The 19,759-nt window shown below is 47.8% G+C and overlaps 1 protein-coding gene across 4 annotated transcripts in view; it reads right to left on the bottom strand.

The window, feature by feature from the left end:
• The window catches only part of RHBDF2 (rhomboid 5 homolog 2), an 80,303-nt gene extending 61,725 nt beyond the window's left edge, over positions 1 to 18,578 (bottom strand). For 2 of the 4 annotated variants that reach the window (XM_008163877.4, XM_065563400.1), the window contains exon 1: positions 16,883 to 17,033. The gene's annotated coding sequence lies outside the window, so the exon portion shown is untranslated. Of the gene's footprint in view, positions 1 to 16,882; positions 17,034 to 17,921; positions 17,963 to 18,300; positions 18,410 to 18,518 lie in introns of those variants that run through there. The other 2 variants (XM_065563399.1, XM_024101669.3) reach the window with 2 other exon arrangements.
• Positions 18,579 to 19,759: the final 1,181 nt, after the last annotated feature.

The following is a 19,759-nucleotide window of genomic DNA, read 5'->3' as shown; positions in this document are numbered from 1 at the left end:
CATACATTATACATAAGGCCCATGCATTTTTAAAGGGAAATTGTGTCAAATTGAACTAGAACAAGCTAGTTTCAGACCCAATATCAGGAACCTGAAATATTTATAAAACCCTCATTAACTTGCTCCCAGCAGCACTCAAGAAATCCGGACACAGTGAGCTGCCAAAGAAATGGCAGAAAATCAGAAAGCACATCAGACGTCTGGTTGTTAGTTGGCCCCAGTTACAGTCTGATTCATAAGAGGCAGTTTGCCGCATAGATGCCTGCATGCTTTCATTCCCAGCTTCAGTACTTGCTCATCCAAGCCACACTTGTTCAAGTGCATCCTCTAGCAAGGCTTCCGCTTCTAGCCTATGCTTAGAAGTCAGATGCTTCAGTATGAGAAGCTGATCTCATAGGAGAGAACAGCAATGGTAAGTGTAGCTGTAACTATGGAAAGTTAGCTAGAGCTGCATGCGATGCATTACACAACTTTTAGGCCAGTGCTTACGAGAAAGGTCACTCTCTGACTGTTCCTGCTGACTGGCAAATTACAGGGATATTCCAAAGTAAGTCCCCAGCCACTGCTCCTCTATCCGAGGGATCATATGATGTGTTGAAATGGAACGAACCTTAGACGGAGGCCAGCTTGCCCACTGAAGTGGCCATTGTTCAGCACTGTTGCTGGTGGAGAAAGGTAATGGAAGTAGTGGGATGCGACAAATCTGACCACCTATGGGAGAATCTGATAAGTCAGTACTCAAGAGCCAGTGACGGAATTGAGCAGTTCTGTGCATGCCATTGCTCAGGGCTGGGTGGATTCAGGAGTTTGGTAGGGAAGAGTAACCAATTCCACTGCGCGACTGAGCTTCCCGAGACAAGAATTTTTTTCAGCACCTTAGAAACAAAGCCAGCTTTTAAGTCACAAGAGCACAGAGCCAATACAGCCAGTCGATTTGTTATACATGCATGTCCAACACCAGCTACAGCCGGGGACAACCATACAGGCTTTGGAGACAGAGGGTGAGGAAAAGAAGTCACAGGAGTGTGGACACCGTGGCACCATAAAGCAAATTTGTTACTTGAGATGATTGTTAGGTAAGTGGTAATCACCTCAAGCAGCTCCCAGGCTTTTGCTCTACTGCGTACGGTTGATCGCATTTGGTGCGTGTTAGCCAGTGTTACCAACTTGGCTGTCAAAGGGCAGCAGCTTTCCATCAGCCAGCAGCCTCGTAACAAAAAGCCCATCAAAAGGTCTGTCTGCGTTGCAGTAAGTCTGGGCTCTAGCCCAGCTGTTGCCCCTAATCCCCCTTTTGTCCACACAGAAAAACTTCTAACTCGGCCCTGAGGGTGCTTTACGCCTGACTAGCAATACAGGCTGAGCCAAGATTTTCAATCTGCCTAGTTTGCAGTGAGAACAAGCAGGCTTACCAAGCCTGGGTGCTGTTAGTCCTCCAATGCTATCCCAGAATTCCACTGGGGCCAGCCTTTGTCTAACCCCTCCAATCTTCCGCACTATATTTGAACCCAGATTTGCCTGCCCAAGTTCCGCTGCACTTACACAGCATTTGAGCAGAGATGTAGTCCAAGAAAACCTCCTCCCATGCTGCCAGTTGGCCAGAAGTGGACACCAGCTTTCCGGTAGAGTGATATCACTAAGACCAGGAATTTGAGAGGAATGTACCCAAAGTGACCACTTTGTTTAGTGGACAGGAAAGAAATGGAGAGGTAGAGCAGTCACCCGGGTGCACTATTGATCACTATGACACTTTGTGGCATGCAAACTGAATTCCTTAATGGCAGTCTCAGACAGTCTTCCTGCCAAATGCAGTTTGCTTTTGCTTTCAGAACTGCCTGTAGTAATGAGTCACTCCCTTAAGAAGTTAGTGACCTGAGAACAATATTTCACGTCAATGACACAAGCAATAGCTCCATGCTAAGTAGGAGCTCCCGGAGAACAAATTTATAGAGCAGCCCAGCTTAATGTACCTCTAAGAACCACAGGATACCCCACCAGACATCCACCTCAGCACACAGCTTAGGACAGCACCACTGTGGACGCAGTTACATGGGCCTGTCACGGGTAGTGCTTTGCAATGGGGATGCTCACCAGAGCTAGGCTAGCCCAGGCTAACTCTGCACCAAAGACACAACCAAAGGGAGAACATGACTGCCTAGAACATGAGACTGCATCTAAACAGAAAAGCAGCACGGTTTAGAGGAGCGAGTGCAGGGTTGGATGTCATGGGCTCCCAAGCTCTAATCCTGCCTCTCCCAATAGCTCAGTGCATGTGGCTTTGGGCAGTTTCCCCATTTGTAACATGGATGTAACATGTACCCACCTCACAGGGTCATTGACGGGCATGGGGCTTGGGAACCTCTTGAAGAGGGAAGGAGTTAGGGAGCCTGAAGTGCCGAGCTCCCGTTGGTTTCAGAGTCATGGGCACTCAGCACCTCTGGAAGCCAGGCCATGGGAGCACTAAGTACCATGAAGAAGGAAAGATGCCAGTCTGGAGGTACACAAGAGGAATCTCCAACCAATTCCTTTGGAGACAGAAGTGCCCGGAACAGCAAATATGCACATTTCTGATTCTATTTCTGAAAAATGGCTCAATCCAGCCCTCATTGAGATTAATAGATCAAGGGTCCAAGAAAGCGCATTACACCTAGGGTACTCTACAGCGCAATCACTGACTTCTGACCACCTCTCCATTGTTTGGTCTGGTCTACATGCGCAGTTTGTATTGGTATAACTATTTGGTGAGGGTTGATTTTTTTTACCTACATGGTTACCCTGGTAAAAGCCCTAGTGTGGACACAGTTATACCAGTAGACATGTGCCTTATACTGGTATAGTTATTCCCCTTCCTGTACAGAAATAAGCTATATGGACAGAGAGCACCTTGATACCAATAAAACTGTTGATTGTAGGGAGTTTTAGTACACACCAGTTCGTAGAAATGGGGAACTGACAAGAGCATTAGAGCAATTTGCCCAATGTCACACAGGAAGTGCAGGGCAGAACTAGGACTAGAACTCAGATCACCAGAGTCCCAAGTCAGTGCCCTATTCACAAGGGCACCCTTCAGTGGGAAAAGACCTAAGCACAAATAAGCTAAAAGGAGCAACATCAGCCTGAAATCCGGGCAATTTACACAGAGTTTGAAGTATTTCAGGTGTTGAATCAGTCTCAGACTCCCTCTGCCAACGTGTGACAGCTGGCAACCACATTTTTCTCTTTGTTAACATGTCTCTTCCCCCTTAGCGTGTGAGACACCACACAATTAGCAGGGAATACTGACTACAGACTAGAGAAGCGTTAGCATTTCACGTGTTACTTGAAACCACAGTACGCAAGAGGGTGAGACAGGTGCGGGGCTTCAGTTGGTGTTTTAAAGTTTAATTCAGCCCCTTTCAAGGCGAAGAAGATGCTAATGGAACACTGATACACACATGTACATCTGCATCAGTAGCAATAAGTGACCCAGACACCGAGCCTCCCTACTGACAACCTCTCCGCAGACTGATCTCACCTGACGGGCGGAGCAGCCACGGTCAGGGAAGTTACCCAAAGAGAGGAAACACCAGCTCGGTGATTTTTGCGGGCACACAGAAATGGAGCCACCCAAAGATCAGTGTCCACTTTTGAAACCTTTGGCCTCAGTGACTTGCCTAAGGTCACATACTAGCAGAACCAGCTCTCATGACACTTAGTCCAGTGGTTAGAGTAGGGGACAACACTGCTTATAGCTAAGGCTCCTATTTTGTCAGGGATATTTTTAGTTAAAAAAAAAAAATCAGATAGGTCCCGGGCAATAAACAAAAATTCACAGAAGCCCAGGACCTGTGTGATTTTTAACTAAAAATATCCCTGATAAAATGGGGATGAGGAAGGTCCAGCACCAACAGCAACTGGGGGCTATGTGGTGCCCCTGTTGCCACTGGGTGGCTGCAGGTGGGGCCCCTGCTGCCCAGGGGGAGTGGGAGCTCCAGGGTCCCCTTGCTGCCTGTGGCGGGTGGAGCTGTGGGGAACCCTCAACACCCTCGGCGCCTGGGAGCTGCTGTGGCCCGCCACCAGCAGCGGCTGAGAGCTGTGTGGCCTGCCAGCTGACAGCCCTGGGCAGAAAGTGTCCAAGGTCTCTGGAAGTCACAGATTCTGTGACATAATTGTAGCCTTACTCATAGCTCTGGTGTGAGCAGCCCCCAGTGCCTGTACAGGGCCCTAATGAATTCCATGCAGGCCCCGGGATGGATCTCATTGTAGGATTATGGCCTACTAGAGCAAGTCTGCTGTAGAGAGCTTTGCAAATGTGCTGCTAATAAAAAGAAACCCTAGTGCTTTTCATCAGTCGATCTCAAAGCGCTTTACCAAAAAGGTCAGCATCATTACTCCCTTTTTGCAGATGGGGGCATGGAGGCACAGGGAAGTGGAGGGACTTGCCCAAAGTCACCCAGCAGGCCAGTGGCCAAGGTGGGAACAGAACTCAGGTCTCCAAGTCCCAAACCTGTGCTCTCTCCACTAGGCCAGGCACGATAAGAGCCTTGCTCCAGGAGTCTGCTATTAAAGCTTTGAGCTGTGGGGCCAGACTGCTGGCTTTGGTGTCTTTGCAAGAATCAAAAGGTTTGCACATTATTGGGGTGAGAACTGCTAATTAGGGCATGCTGAAGAACCTCACTGCCAGCCCAGGGTCCTTCCTCCAAACCTGGGAGTCAAGCCATGCTGTAAGAAACACATCAACATCAAGCACTTATGCTGTTATAAATGGGGGGGGGGGGGGACCACACTCTTCAATGGTGTCCTTTTAAAACATGACAAAAATCCACTGAGTGGGCAGAAACCACCCTTGCTATGAACAAGTCAAGTTTCTACATCCCCTGCTTACAGAGCTTTTAGGATTGACTGTAACCCACTGCATCAGTGCAAACAAAACATTGAGCTCCATCCTCCAGACTGATTCACAAGCTATGAGATCAGAGGGGTCACCACAGGGCTTTTCCAAGCCATGAGACCGCACATGAATGTGCAAGGAAGTTTTCAGAGCCACCTATTGTGCTTGCCAGAGAAGTGCCCACTCTGGAAAGTTACACACAATTACAGACACATCGGCTGGGAACTCTGTGGGTGTGCCGCTTGTGTCTGTGAGCAGCACTGCGTAGTACAAGCACACCTGGCAGAGACTGCTCCTGTTGACACAATGACAACACAAGCCTGGAGTTGATCAGCCTCCTTCCAGACAGCTTACCCATGCTAAGGCAGGGATCACTCAGTCAGCACGTAGGTGTGTGCTGTGTTGCACCTGACTGGCATTTGACTATCCTGCTTTTAGGGAAGCTCAGTTTACACACAGAGGCATCTCTAGCCACCCAGCTTCCTGCCCCTAAGCAGATGACCTGCCAGCACATGATTTGTTTAAGCTTCCCAGGGAGGGAGGCAAACAAGCTAGCACTGTGGCTTCCAGCTCTCAGAGAGGCTGCCAAACCAGTTAGTAAGTGAAATTACACCACATTAACGAGACAGAGTTCAATGACACCTCAAGATTTGCAGTGGTCCCTGTACCAGGAAGAAACCAAGTCTGCATAAACGTAAAGGCAGGAGGAGCCAATTCTGCCGTTCCAAAGTGATGCTTTAACTTCAGGCAAGAAGGCACCTTCCTGCCGGAGCCTTCGAAAACCTCCCCAAATTGCTGCTTTGAAAACTGAAGACTTAACAGCTGCAAAATCGTTGTCCCCGTAACCAAGCCCTCCTCTCCCAAGCAAGCGTCACCCTGACGAGAAAAACCAATCACTTCCACTGCACTGTGCCTCATCACACTGTAGGTTAAAGCTGAGCTCTCCAATTTGCTGCATCACCTTGTATATTTTTCCAAAGAATTTGAAATATTTTAGGGCCAACATTTTTGAAATTCCATGCCAGGAGTTAGGTGCATAAGCAAATAACTGCATTATTCCCCATTTGTGCATTTGAAAATCTCCCTCTACATAACTGTCTGGATTTTCAGACTGCCCAGAACACCCCACTTGCTGCTTGAAAGTCCTGGCTTATGCCTGTACATTTTCATTTGAGCCAAGAGGGTCATCAGCAGAACAGGAGGGACCATAACAATGCCCCATGCAAACAGCCCTGGTCTAGCTGTCATATAGCGCTTTCCATCCATATTGCTCAATGCACAAAAGGAGGTCAGTATAAAGTATCCCCATTTGACAGATGGGGAAACTGAGGCAAAGAGCTGGGCAGTGATTTGCCCAGGGTCACCCAAGCAGGCCAATGGCAGAGTCAGGAATTGAACCCAGGTCTCCCAAGTTCCAGTCCTGCACCCTACCTACTACTCCAGTGCAGTCATCCATAGGGCTCTGCACTGATGCAGGGGGGTCTACCTGTGTGTATATAGCACATGTAATAATTGGCTGGCTGCATGAAAGCTTCACACCAGGCCCCTCTGCAGGAGAATAAGCAATGTGCTAAGCCATATAGACTAAGCCAATTTTTCACCATGCCTTTTCTAACAGTTCTCCCTCCTGTTCAGATAAAGGTGGAACATGCCTGAAAGCCACTTGAAGGGCATCAGGAAGGGTGAGGGGTTCTTAACCTGTACTACGGGCACCCATCACTCCACTACCAAACATATACACACAGTAAAGCTTTAAAAAGTCATTGAATTAAGCAACACTGATCCGTGGATACCACAGGCAGGCAACAGGCAAGCTTTTTGCATTCAGCTGGCCAACAGGAGAGCATCCCTACTGACAACAGCACTTCAGCATGTGCTTAAATCATTGGGGTCTCACGCATGTGTTTTCCTGACCTGGTGCCCAGTCCCTGACCGGCCTAATCCCATCCCCTATCCTTGGCAGCACCCGCTCGGTACTATCATGGCAGTAAAAACCATCACAAGATGGGTAACAGATAGCCACTAGGAACAGACATGAGACAGAGGAACAGATCACCACTTCTCACCCGAGCCACTTGAACACACAGGATTCAGGGGGAAAAGGTTCTGACATTTATGGGAGGCAGTTTGGTTAAAAGCCATCACCTAAAACAAAAGTGCTGGTTGTGCCACTAATGGGATCATTGACATGAAAGATTTAAATATGTAATTGACTTCTCTCTGCTTATTCCATCTGCCAATGAAAACAGTCTCGTGGTGCAGCTCTCATACATTAGCACAGTGCTGCAACATTTGGGTGGCAAACACCCCAGGGAAACATTTACAGCCCAGCAATAGAACGTGAGTGGAATATTTAGCTGCGCCAAGCTCACATGCAGCTTGGGGGGGGGGGGGGGAGGAGGAGGAAGGGGCTAGAACAAGGCGTCAACGCCTTCTGTAGACACAGCCAACACTCAGTGGAGAACACAGGGGCAGTGAGCTCAGGACAGAGCTGGGTTGGAGCAGCTTACGTTACGCCTGCTTCCAGCCTAGCACTATTTTACAGTGAGATTTGACATCTATCAGCTCATGCATAGAAAGGGTGTTCACTGGGTCTTTGCATTGCATTGCTCTGTATGCTATTATTTTAGCAGTATTGGCACAAGCAGGCCACTGCGTCCAGCTAGAAGGTAGACGTGAAGAAAAGAAGCACGTGTAATTCTGTACGGACACTTGCTATCTGCCTGCAAGCTGGCAAGGTGCCATTCCCCTCCTCTCCACAAGCATCATTTTAGCGAGCAGCACGATTTCCCAGAGCATTAGTGCAGTCAAGATAAAGTTCTCTGCTCCAGCCATCTGTGCGCTAGGAAAAGAGCCCTTTGACAGCCCCAGGGGAGAGACGCTTGCCAAGCTTGTCCCACTGTTTCCATCTGAACCATGTTCTGCTCAGTCCCTCACCGAAGGTTTCAAGAAAACCTCCCCACAACATCCCTTTGCAATAGAGAAAAGCTTCGTAAACCAAGAAGCAATTTGAAACTATAATCCAGGCTTCCCACTGAGGCTTTCATCCACCCCAACACGCTGCCCAGGGGAACGAATGCTGCATTCACAGATGCTGCCAGTTTGCAACTTCGGAGCCTGAGCTACTTCAAAAAGAAGAACAGGAGGACTTGTGGCACCTTAGAGACTAACAAATTTATTAGAGCATAAGCTTTCGTGGACTATAGCCCACTTCTTCGGATGCATATAGAATGGAGCTACTTCAAAAAGCCAGAACTGGGAACAGGCAGAGTAAACCAGGTCTGTGCTCCAGACTCCAGCTGTTCTATGGGCCAGATGAACCCCATGGGAAGAGCACCCCCATCCTGTGCAGGGCCCTCTGAATTCTCTTGGGAAAGGGTCCTTCTCAGAGGTTGGGTTTACAATTAGGAGGGACCCATGGAAGCAGACAACCATTGGCCCAGCACCAGGGCTTCCTGCCCCACAGAGCCAGGCACTCTTCCAGCAGCAAATGTCCCTGGAACCCCTCTTAGAAGGGGGTTTGATAGCATAGAAGGGGGTTTCTGCTCTTCCAACCTTCCTGTGGATTGCCCACAGAGCAGTGTATGTGTGCACACCCATGGCGGAAGGGCAATGCATCCACCCCACCCTGCCCCTACAACACCTACTCAACAGCCCTCCCCCCCCAGAGGGCAGTCTGTAGAGACCGGGGAAAGCTGAAGGGCAGAGATACCACTGATCCCTCCTCTCCATGGGCTAAAGCCCTCTGGGCACACAGACTCTTGATACAGGACATCGTCTGACCCTAGGGAGACATCATCCAGTAGTGATTGGGTTAGATGGGTCTGTCTGGAACCAAAACCCCTGATCTAAGTACCTTGAGCATTGCATTGAGTTCCAGACTTCGGAGCCAAGATCTCTCTCCATAAAAGGATGCAGTCTCCCCCACGACTATTGTTGTTTAGAGAGGTAACACTATGCTTTACAAGTACTCACTGAGCCAGGCCCCAACCCCAAGGAGCCCAGTTTAATTCTGACAAGTGCAATATACACACACACAGGTTCACTGTTTGCTGTCCTCACAAGGCCAGACACTGTGGAATATCCTCCCATCACCTCCATCCTGCCCCAAAACCAAACAAGCTACAAAGAATAGAGTTCTACAACTGTTTTCCAATGGATTCACGCAAAGGAGATTGCGCCTCGTCCTCACCCGTGGATTAAAGAGAGAAAGGAACATACGGGCTGAACAGAACAGCAGCCTGTCGGAATCAAGAAAAAGGAGAGTATACGGTAGAAATGCATTGAGGTTTTGCTGAGATACCAGGCACAGATCCAGCAGCAAACGTTATGATAAAATGTACTATACAAGCACAAAGTATCTGAAGATCTGAGAGTGCTTTATGGATAGTAAGCCTCACAATGCACCTACCAGCTGAGTGTAAAAAAAAACAAAAACAAAAAAAAAACCCACACCAACATCCTCACTTTGCACCAAGAGAGGCCAAGGCCTTGTCTACACTGCAGATATTTATTTTTTGGGGGGGAGAGAAGAGGGGTGTATTGGTGCAAACCCCTAGTGTAGATGCACTGTGCCACCTTAAGAGCAGAGGTGAGCCTCACCACTGCAACTCACTTTTTACACCCATACAGCGCATTCACACCAGGAGTGTGACAAACACTCCTATATTAAGGATCAAGCAGGCCTGATATACAGAGAGGCTAAAGCCCAGAACCTGAGGTGTCTAATTCCCAGTGACTTCAATGGGGGATCTCTCTGATTATCTGAGCCTAACGGACTTGCCCAAGGCCACATAGCAAGAGAGACACAGCCAGGAATATAATCAGGAGTCCTGGCTGGCAGTGTCATGGTCCAACCACTAGACAAAGCTTCCTTATCATATCACAAAAAGCAGCTTGCACAGGGATTAAGTCTGACATCCTTTTTCTCAGCCCCAGATGTAGATCGTGCTGGTAATACTCCAGGGAAATAGTGAACTAGCTCTTTCCTGCCCTTCCCTGTATATAATTTAAAGGGACAGTGACTAAATGAGAAATTAAGTCCGAGGACAGCAAACCAGGTGTTAGTGTGCTATTTACAGAAAGAGGAAAAGGGTGTTTTTAAAAGGAGGATGCCTTCTGCACTCACTAGAATGATGGAGGATAGCAAATTGTTACCCAAAGCACCATAATGCTCCCACAACAGTGAGCAGGAAGCTAGCAAGTCCCCCTAGAGCCCTGGATTCTTATTTACAAGAATAATTGGTCCAATACATCTCAGAAAGACACAGATTCAGTGTCATATGAAGTGAACACTACACTGACCTGGCAGGGAAGCAGAGGCTTGTTGGTGATGAGCTGAAAAGCTTTTAATTAAGTAAAAGCATTTATGATCCCTGTGCACAGAGTAATTACATTTTAATATTCAATAATTGCTCCTTTTTCGCATACCAGGCCTCCAGTTGAAGTCCTCGGTTTTCCCATTAAATGCACCTCTAGCATGGCTTTAGGTGTTTGCAACATCCTCAGTTGTTGCAGAGAAAGCAAAGCCATTAAAAAAAGCCCTCCTACCTGAACAACCTTGGATTCCTGGCAGTCACAAATGTATTAAGTTTAGGTGAACTCAGTCTAGTCCCTGGTCAAAGTTTATTCACACCATTCACCAGCAGAAAAACCTGCTTAGAAGAAGCCAATGACTGGAACAGCAGATCATTTATGTCGAAGTGAGGAGCAGTATCAGAAAACTAGGAACACGAACATACACATTGTGAGACGCTGACTTCTGCAGAGCAGCAATTGAGTCTGTATTATCTATCTTGTTTTTGTGATAGTAAATTTACGGTGTCTGAGTAGCTGGTTATTAGAAGCGGGAGATTTTAAATAAGATCATATTAACCCAATTACTTGTTTCCAAAGCAATTTTTTTTAAATCATAGCAAGATATAAAATAGACAAAAATAAAATATTTCATGTTGTGGGATTCAGAGTCTAGATTAGAGACTAATTCTTTTCCTCTTCTCTCCATATACAGAGCCCCAGGTCAGTAACTACAAGATCTTCCATTAAGGCACAAAGTCAGTCCAAGTCTATAGATGACTATAATGATTAATACAGAAACTATTAAGGTTAATAAGCTGAACATGCGGTTGCATTCCTGACCATCCTGGCTAATAGCCATTGATGGACCTATCCTCCATGAATTTAATTCTTTTTTTGAACCCACTTATAGTTTTGGCCTCCACAACATCCCCTGGAAACGAGTTGCACAGGCTGACTGTGCATTGTGTGAAAAAGTACTTCCTTGTGTTTATTTTAAACCTGCTGCCTATTAATTTCATTGAGTGATCCATGGTGGTTGTGTTATACAAAGGGTTAAATAACATTTCTTATTTACTTTCTCCACACCAGTCATGATTTTATAGACCTCTATCGTATCCCCCCCATAGTCGTCTCTTTTCCAAGCTGAAAAGTCCCAGTCTTTGTAATTACTCCTCATATGGAAGCTGTTCTATATCTTTTTCCATTTCCAATACACCTCTACCCCGATATAACGCGAATTCTGATATAACACGGTAAAGCAGTGCTTAGGGGTGGTGCGGGGGGTGGAGGCTGCGCACTCCGGCAGATCAAAGCAAGTTCGATACAACGCGGTTTCACCTATAACGCAGTAAGATTTTTTTGGCCCCCCGAGGACAGCGTTATATCGAGGTAGAGGTGTATTTTTTTTTAGATGGGTTGATCAGAACCACACACAGTATTCACAGCATTATGATATTTTCTGTCTTCTCTTTTCTAATGGTTCCTAATATTCTGTTTGCTTTTTTGACTGCCGCTGCCCATTGAGCTGATGTCTTCAAAGACCTATCCACAATGATTCCAAATCTTTGAGTGTCAATTGCTAATTTAGATCCCATCATTTTGTCCATAGAGTTGGGATGATGTTTTCCAATGTGCATTACTTGGCATTTATCAATATTGATTTCATCTGCCATTTTGTTGCCCAGTCACCCACTTTTGTGAGATCCCTTTGTAACTCTGCAGTATGCTTTGGACTTAACTATTTTGTGTGATCAGCAAACTTTGTCACCACCTTACGTACCCCTTTGTCCTCCCACAATTTTCACATTGCAATACCCTGCTGACCCACAAACCGGAGCTGAGGGGCAGCACAACATGCAGAATGGCATGGCTAAACAAACCTCCTAGGTCCAGATTTAGGTCCAGCCACGTTAGCTATACCCTTTTCAATTTAAGAGCGGTTGCAGTGGAAGCATAAACTGATATACGTTGTTCCTTTGCGCAGCCGCTCTGTGGAGCGTCCCAGTGCAATTTTTTGTTACACAGAAAATGCAGCACTATATAGTCTTCACAATGTGGGGGAGTACATGTGGGGGTCAGGCAGGGTAGGGCTTGTCTCTAGCATAGATTTTGCACCAATATAGCTATACTAGCACAAACTCCCAGTAGGCTTGGGTGCAATTTACCCTGGTAGAAGTCACACCAGAGCCACGCAGCACATCTATGCTAAGGGTTTGCACTGCTACAGCTACATCAGTACAAAAATCCTTGTCTACTGGAACACAGAGAACCCATCATGCTAACATTGTTCCTTTAGCCACCTGTATTCTAGTGAATATTTCAGGAATGGCCAGGGAGGAGCCACCCACTGAGCTGAGGAAGCACAAGGACACTATAGTGGATGGAAGATTAATTGGCAACAGCATGTGCAGTGAAGGATCAGCAACAAGAGGTTTGCCCAAGGTTAAAAGTACTGTGTATTTGACAAAGGCACAAACTTGCCAATTCTGGAAAAAAGGCTGAAACTTCATGACAGTCTTAGACAAGCAGCCACCAGGGACAATTCTAACCCCTGAACTTGCTTAGTGCATCACCAGAGATCACACAAAAGAGCAGGGAGCAGCTGTGGGAAGAGGTGAATGGGGCCCTTCACGCGTTACTTCATCCTGCTGCCGATCATTAGGGCAGAACAGGGTAGCGCTCATGCAACCAAGACAAGATTGCCCTTAGCCTCCCAGATTAGAGGGGAATTACAGGGATGGTCCAAATGGATGGGGAGCTTCGTTCTGTGTCCACAGGGTTCTGCAAGACTAGAACAGCAGCATGTGTCCATTGGCTCATTTTGGAAATCCCCATGAGAAGTGACCATTACACAGAGGCATGTAAGAAGATGTGGGCAGCTAAAGGTCAGCCTTCCAACTTTATTGTAATTGGGGGGGAGAAGGGGAGAATGACAAAAAATTCACATTGAGGAAGAGAACAGCCAGCCTCTTTCTCTCCCCTGCGGCTGCATCTAAGTGACAGTTACATTATTTGTTTTAGTTTTTCCCAAGACGTAGAGGGATTTGCTCCCGAATGGCTTCAGAATTAAGAGCCCATGTGAAAGCTTGAAAAGCCCAAACAGAAAAAAGTTTTAAGCCATTAGCCCCCATTGTAATCTAGTAGAAAGGGAAAGGAAATATGTCTGCAGAAATATTTTACCAAGTGCAGTTTGTGCAGCCAAAACAATGCTAGATTTGTAGCTAGGCAGATCAGCACCGGTTTACATCCAGGACCGGAAGAGTCTGCTCATCACCTCCAAATAAATCAGTAACATTTCTTAAGCCTGGCACCAGTATTGCTAAGAAAGGAAAAAGCGCCGGATAAAATGGGTTCTCTCACCAAGTTCTTCCCTTTAAGTGGGAACGCCACTTGCGGCATCACGTGTTTCTCTCTAGCCAGTTTTCCAGATCCTTCCCCAATTGTCACTGATGATTCAATTGCTTTGGAAGTGCTGACTAATGTAACTGTTTGTGTCTTCTTTGTTAGGCAAGAGCATTCATGTAAAACCCAGCCTTACAGAAAAGCTGCGCCCCGTTTACTCAATGCAGCATCGAGAAGGCTGAGAGGGAGTGGGAAGAGAAGCAGGCAGCATATACAAATGTCAAAAATAGCTTTCAATTAAAACTAAGTCTGCAGCTGGGGAAGCTGTTTTGCTGAAGTGTGACATTACCAATAAGGAAAACCCATTTAAACATCTGTACCACTTTGCACCTCATTTGAATACCGGAGAAGCATCAGAAGGGTGCTATTGTCTAACACAGTGGTTCTCAAACTCCTCCCCACCCCCGCACATGGACCACCTGAAAATTGATAGACCACTTAATGATCTTTCCAAATGTTGTTTGTACCATTAGCTAACTATTGTAAAGCGTTTGGATAAAAACGCTATATAAAAAACTTTTTTTGTCCTACAAATAAAAGCAGATGGGGAAGGGGGGGGGTGTCTCTCCCCCGCAACAGCAGCCACAGAGCTGAGGCTGGGAAGGAGGGCGTCTCTCCCCTGCAGCTGGGTAAAGTCACCTCTAGCTCTGGCCCCTGCATGTTCCAAATCCCCCTCACCCTCTCTTCTCACCCTACTGCCCACTCCCACCTACCTTCTATTACCCCCAAGGCCACCACCTCACCTTACATGTGCATCTTCTCCAGGGTCCAGGCACCTAATTAGTGGAGCCACATCTGTGCGGCTCCACTAATTAGGTGGGTGGCCCTTCATTCTCTCATGTGCAGCTGCCCAGGCACACACCTTAGAAGGAACTATCCATGGACCACCGGTAATCCATGGACCACAGTTTGAGAACCTCTGATCTAACAAAACCCTTGCTGAGAATTTTTTTTTTTAACCCAGCCATATACTAGAGACAAACTAGATTAAATTCTCTTATTAGGTACTTGCAGTGCTAGCACAAACCATATTATCACTGGCATCTCCCCCTGTGTGTGTGTGTGTGTGGGGGGGGCAAACAAAAAAGTTGCCAGTTTAACTCAAAAATCTCCAAAACAAACTTGTGCACATGGCCCGGAATGCTCCTTCCCACGTGAGCTGGTAAGAAATGGGGAGATTAAAAAGGTGCCTTGACATTTTAAAAGACGTGGGACCCTGCCCACCATTGCCCCTGCATTATGCATAGCCATTTACACCAGTGCAAGATGGACGTGAGAAAACTGCCATTTCGAGGCTCGGTCTACACTTAATAGTTAGATCAATATAGCTAGGCCAGTCAGGGGTGTGAAAAAAAAAAATCACATCCCTTATCAACATAGCTATGGTGACCTGACCCCCAGCATAGACGCAGCTAGGTTGACGAAAAAAAAAAAAAAAATGCTTATATAAGAAAGGCCGTACCGGGTCAGACCAAAGGTCCATCTAGCCCAGTATCCTGTCTACCAACAGTGGCCAATGCCAGGTGCCCCAGAGGGAGTGAACCTAACAAGCAATGATCAAGTGATCTCTCTCCTGCCATCCATCTCCACCCTCTGACAGACAGAGGCTAGGGACACCATTCCTTACCCGTCCTGGCTAATAGCCATTAATGGACTTAACCACCATGAATTTATCCAGTTCTCTTTTAAACTCTGTTATAGTCCTAGCCTTCTTAGCTTCTGTGGAGGTAGCTAACTTCATTCAGGGAGGTGGCGTCCCTACACTGAGAAAAACCCCATCTGTTGCTGTAGACTCCATCTACACTATGCTAGCATAGATACGCCGACATAGCTCTACTGGAATAGTCTTTGAGTGTAGACATATCCAAGACTAAGGCCCTGAACTAAAGTGATTGTTGATTTTTAAAAGCTCATTTTAAAGTTTCAGAAGTTTAGCATCAGCATCTTGTAGGGGCAGCCTTTTAAACAAGAAGGAAGTCCCTGACTACTCAGAAATTGCTTAATGTTCATACGAGGCTTTAAAAGAAGTTATTTACAATAAAACAGCCCGAGTCTTTGAAAAGTCGGTATCACAAGAGACAAGCATCAGAGAAATAGCCCTCTTCACGCTCAGAGTTACACAGCAACTACTGTACTGTGCGCCTTTAAACTTTAAATGTTCTACTTTTACGTAACACATTAAGACACCAATAAGAGCTGTTTCACTGAACGATCACACTTCACAGCCTCATTTGAGAGCCTGATTGGAGGGGGGGGGGGCGGTTGAAGAGGAACGGAGTCACTATGAAAAGAATAAACCCACCTCTTCCAAAAGCCGGTTTCAGTAGGGCTAAGAGGCGGAGGGGGAAGCCAGCCCCAGTGACAGGGGCACACTGGGAAGTTGAAACTAGAGCTGGTTATTATCTAGAAAAGGGCTGGGGGACGGTACCTCACTGATGAGCGCACGCGACAGAGAGCTCACTAGCACCGGGCACTGCTGTGACCACAGAGCCACCTAGGGTGACCAGATGTCCCGATTTTATAGGGACAGTCCCGATTTTTGGGTCTTTTTCTTATATAGGCTCCTATTATCCCCAACCCTCTGTCCTGATTTTTCACACTTGCTGTCTGGTCACCCTAGAGCCACCCTCCCAGGAGGGGCAGGGCGAGGCAGACGCGCCCTTTCTCTGAGCACTAGGGGACGCGGGTGTTTGGGGCAGAGCCTTTCCACGCGCCCTGGATTAACGCCCCAGAGTCCCCGCGTAGCCAGCCAGCGCACGGCCGGGGAGCGGAGGAGGAAGACGCAGCCCAGCAGGGGCCGGAGCGAGCAGCCCCGGGAAGGGAAGCGCCGCGCTGGGGACGTTCTTACAAGGAAGGAAGCAGCGCGCCTGGGCTCAGTTACAAAATAGCTACAGACACAACGTGCAACGAGCCGGGACTCTGCCCGCTTCCCGCCCCCTCTAGCGGCAGCCCCCACCCCCAAAACTTCCTCCTCCGCCTGCCCCACCGCTCCCCCTTGCAACCCCCGCCTCTCCCTAGCCCCTGGCGGCCCCCCTTCCCCGTCAGCCACCCCTTGCCCTCGCCGCCTCTCCTTGCCCCCTTCCCCTACACTGCCCTCCTCTCCCTGCCCCTTCCAATCCCCTTAGCTGCCCCTTGCACTCGCCGCCTCTCCTTGCCCCCTTGAGCTCCCCTCCTCTACCCCCTTACAATCCCCTTAGCTGCCCCTTGCACTCGCCGCCTCTCCCTGCCCCCTTACAGCTGCCCTTTACAACTCCCCCCGCCCGCCTGCCCCACCGCTCCCCCGTGACCCCTCAGAGGCAGCGGAGCCCAACTCACCTCCGTGCCCCGCACAGGATCCGTCCCGTCCCTCGGGCCGGCTAAGGGAGAAACTAGGCGGAACTCGCCACCCTCCCTTCCTCTACCTGGGGAGGTGGGCGGGGCTAATAGGAACGGGGCGGGGCTGCGCTGGGAGGAGGGGAAAGGCATGGCCAGGCTAATTGGGGCGGGCGGGACATTCGTTGTTAAGGCACGTGGGGTGGAGAAAGTCTCTTCCCCTCCCCACAGACAGACCCACCCACCACTACTCCTCCCCCCGGCAGGTCCTCTCCGCCCATCCCCAGGCCGCGCCCTGCCCTCAGCATGGAGGGAGGCGTCCCCGGTCTGGGAACAGCCGGGTCACTGGGCACAGAAAACACTGTGGCCATTCCTCTCTCTCCCACGGGAGCGTTTCTCTCTTCGGTTCGGGCTCTGCCCCCAGCAATCTGTGGGAGTTAGGTGCCCAAGAGGGGCTGGGGCTTAACCTCTCTCCGCCTCCCTTTGCCCATAGGGGGCTAGCAGCATAGTGGTAATTGCAAGCAAGGGGGTGAAGTTAAGAAATGGGAATTTTAGAGTGAATACCCGGAAAACCTTCCTGGGCGGGAGAGATTTCAATCTGGACGAGGGATAGGCTCCTTCGCTGGAGCCCGGGGGCTGTGTTACTGAAAGTTGGAACTGGACTAATTCACGGGAATAATCCTACACTGAGAGCAGGAGTTTATTAATAATTTGTTTCTGTCAGTAATGTCGAGCCTGTGAAAGGGGATAATAATCCTTATGTTCTACCTCACCAGAGCATAATTAGGCTTAATTAGCTAATGTTTGTACAGGGCTTTGGAAATACAAAGAGTGTCATAAGTGGGTAGTGTTACTTGTAAGGACAAGAGGCAGAGGGAGGGAATCATGAATACACACACACACATCCTCTATAGTATCTATCCATGGCTCCGAGTCAGTAACTCTCCAGCCCCAGGAAATACATTTTTCTTATCTTGCCTCTGTGTTTTAAGTGGTCTGCATTAGCATTCACTGAATAAGTTATGATGGGCCATTTACTCACCTGGCCCCGGTGTCCTGAGGATGACTTGGTTAATGTTAGACCTGTGCCAATAAAAGAGCTAAGTATTATTTTACAGGTTTCAGAGTAGCAGCCGTGTTAGTCTGTATCCGCAAAAAGAACAGGAGTACTTGTGGCACCTTAGAGACTAACAAATTTATTAGAGCATAAGCTTTCGTGGACTACAGCCCACTTCTTCGGATGCATATAGAATGGAACATATATTGAGGAGATATATATACACACATACAGAGAGCATAAACAGGTGGGAGTTGTCTTACCAACTCTGAGAGGCCAATTAATTAAGAGAAAAAAAACTTTTGAAGTGATAATCAAGCTAGCCGAGTACAGACAGTTTGATAATAAGTGTGAGAATACTTACAAGGGGAGATAGAGTCAATGTTTGTAATGGCTCAGCCATTCCCAGTCCTTATTCAAACCGGAGTTGATTGTGTCTAGTTTGCATATCAATTCTAGCTCACCAGTCTCTCTTTGGAGTCTGTTTTTGAAGTTTTTCTGTTGTAATATAGCCACCCGCAGGTCTGTCACTGAATGACCAGACAGGTTAAAGTGTTCTCCCACTGGTTTATTTTACAGTACCTCTGTCTGCATCTTCAGGACCTTTATGTGGCTTTCACCCTCTCTTAGGAACGTCCCATATTACTGCCTGATGGGAAAGGAGACCTGTCGAGGTTTGCTGCTCCATAGAGCAGAGCGCAGTGTTGATGCTCTGGGCTGGGGAGACTGGAAGTGAATAGCAGAGACAGGGTAGGGAGGGGCTTATTGGAATAGCTGCTCATGTCCAGGCATGTTCAGTGGCAGCTAACGCAGAACCACATCGAGTATCATCAGATGTTTGATTGCATTCAGGGCTTTGTTCCTTTGTAAGGTGGCCCTTCTTCCAAAATCAGCCTCAGATACTGGAGCCAAATTTACTCTGGGAGCTGGATTATAGAGTAATTAGTGTTTGCTCTTGCAAAAATGGCTTAAAGAAGAGGATAAATTAAAGAGTAGGAAATATTCTGTGTATGGCTCACAGGCAGGGCCGGCTCCAGGGTTTTGGCTGCCTCAAGCAGCCAAACAAACAATAAAAAAAAAAGCCGGGATCGCGATCTGCGGCGGCAATTCGGCGGGAGGTCCTTCGCTCCGAGCAGGATTGAGGGACCGACCACCGAATTGCCGCCGAACAGCTGGACGTGCCGCCCCTCTCCCGAGCGGCCGCCCCAAGCACCTGCTTGGTAAGCTGGTGCCTGGAGCCGGCCCTGCACACAGGCTTAGGGTTTTGGGGTTTGTTTGGTTTTTTTTTTTATCCTAAATTTAAGCTGATTCCATTTCTAAAGATGAAGTTGGTTTCTAGCAGAAATCTTTCATTGTCGAGTTAAGATCCGTGTATGGGTTTTACTTGTGGAGCTCTTTGATTTGAGGAATTGTTTCCCAGTTTTGCCGTACAACTTGTTGTTGTAAATAATTGACCCCATGCCACAGTTTGCACCTTGGCCTTAGATTGTGATATAATTATTTTACTTATAGCTGTGCCTTAAGGCCCCAGCCAAGATTAGGGCTTCACTGTGCTGTGGACATATACTTAGTGGGAAATAGTCCCTCCCCCAAAGCACTTACAGTTTAATTAAACACAACTGACAAAGAGGATTATTTCCCCATTTTACAGATGGTGAACTGAGGGAGGTTACACCTATGAACTGAACACAGGTCTTCTGGGTCCTGCATCAGTGCCTTAACCGCAGGACCAGCTGTAGGCACTGCAACTGTGAGGTTCATTCAGCCCAGATCAGTAATAGCTTGTCATCGGGGCCATTCAAAGGGCTGTGTGGAACAAGTTT

The sequence above is a fragment of the Chrysemys picta genome, chromosome 12 (assembly GCF_011386835.1).
Source record: "Chrysemys picta bellii isolate R12L10 chromosome 12, ASM1138683v2, whole genome shotgun sequence".
Taxonomy (NCBI): domain Eukaryota; kingdom Metazoa; phylum Chordata; order Testudines; family Emydidae; genus Chrysemys; species Chrysemys picta.
Note: the sequence above shows the minus strand (reverse complement) of the source record. Positions and strands in the feature narration are given on the sequence as shown.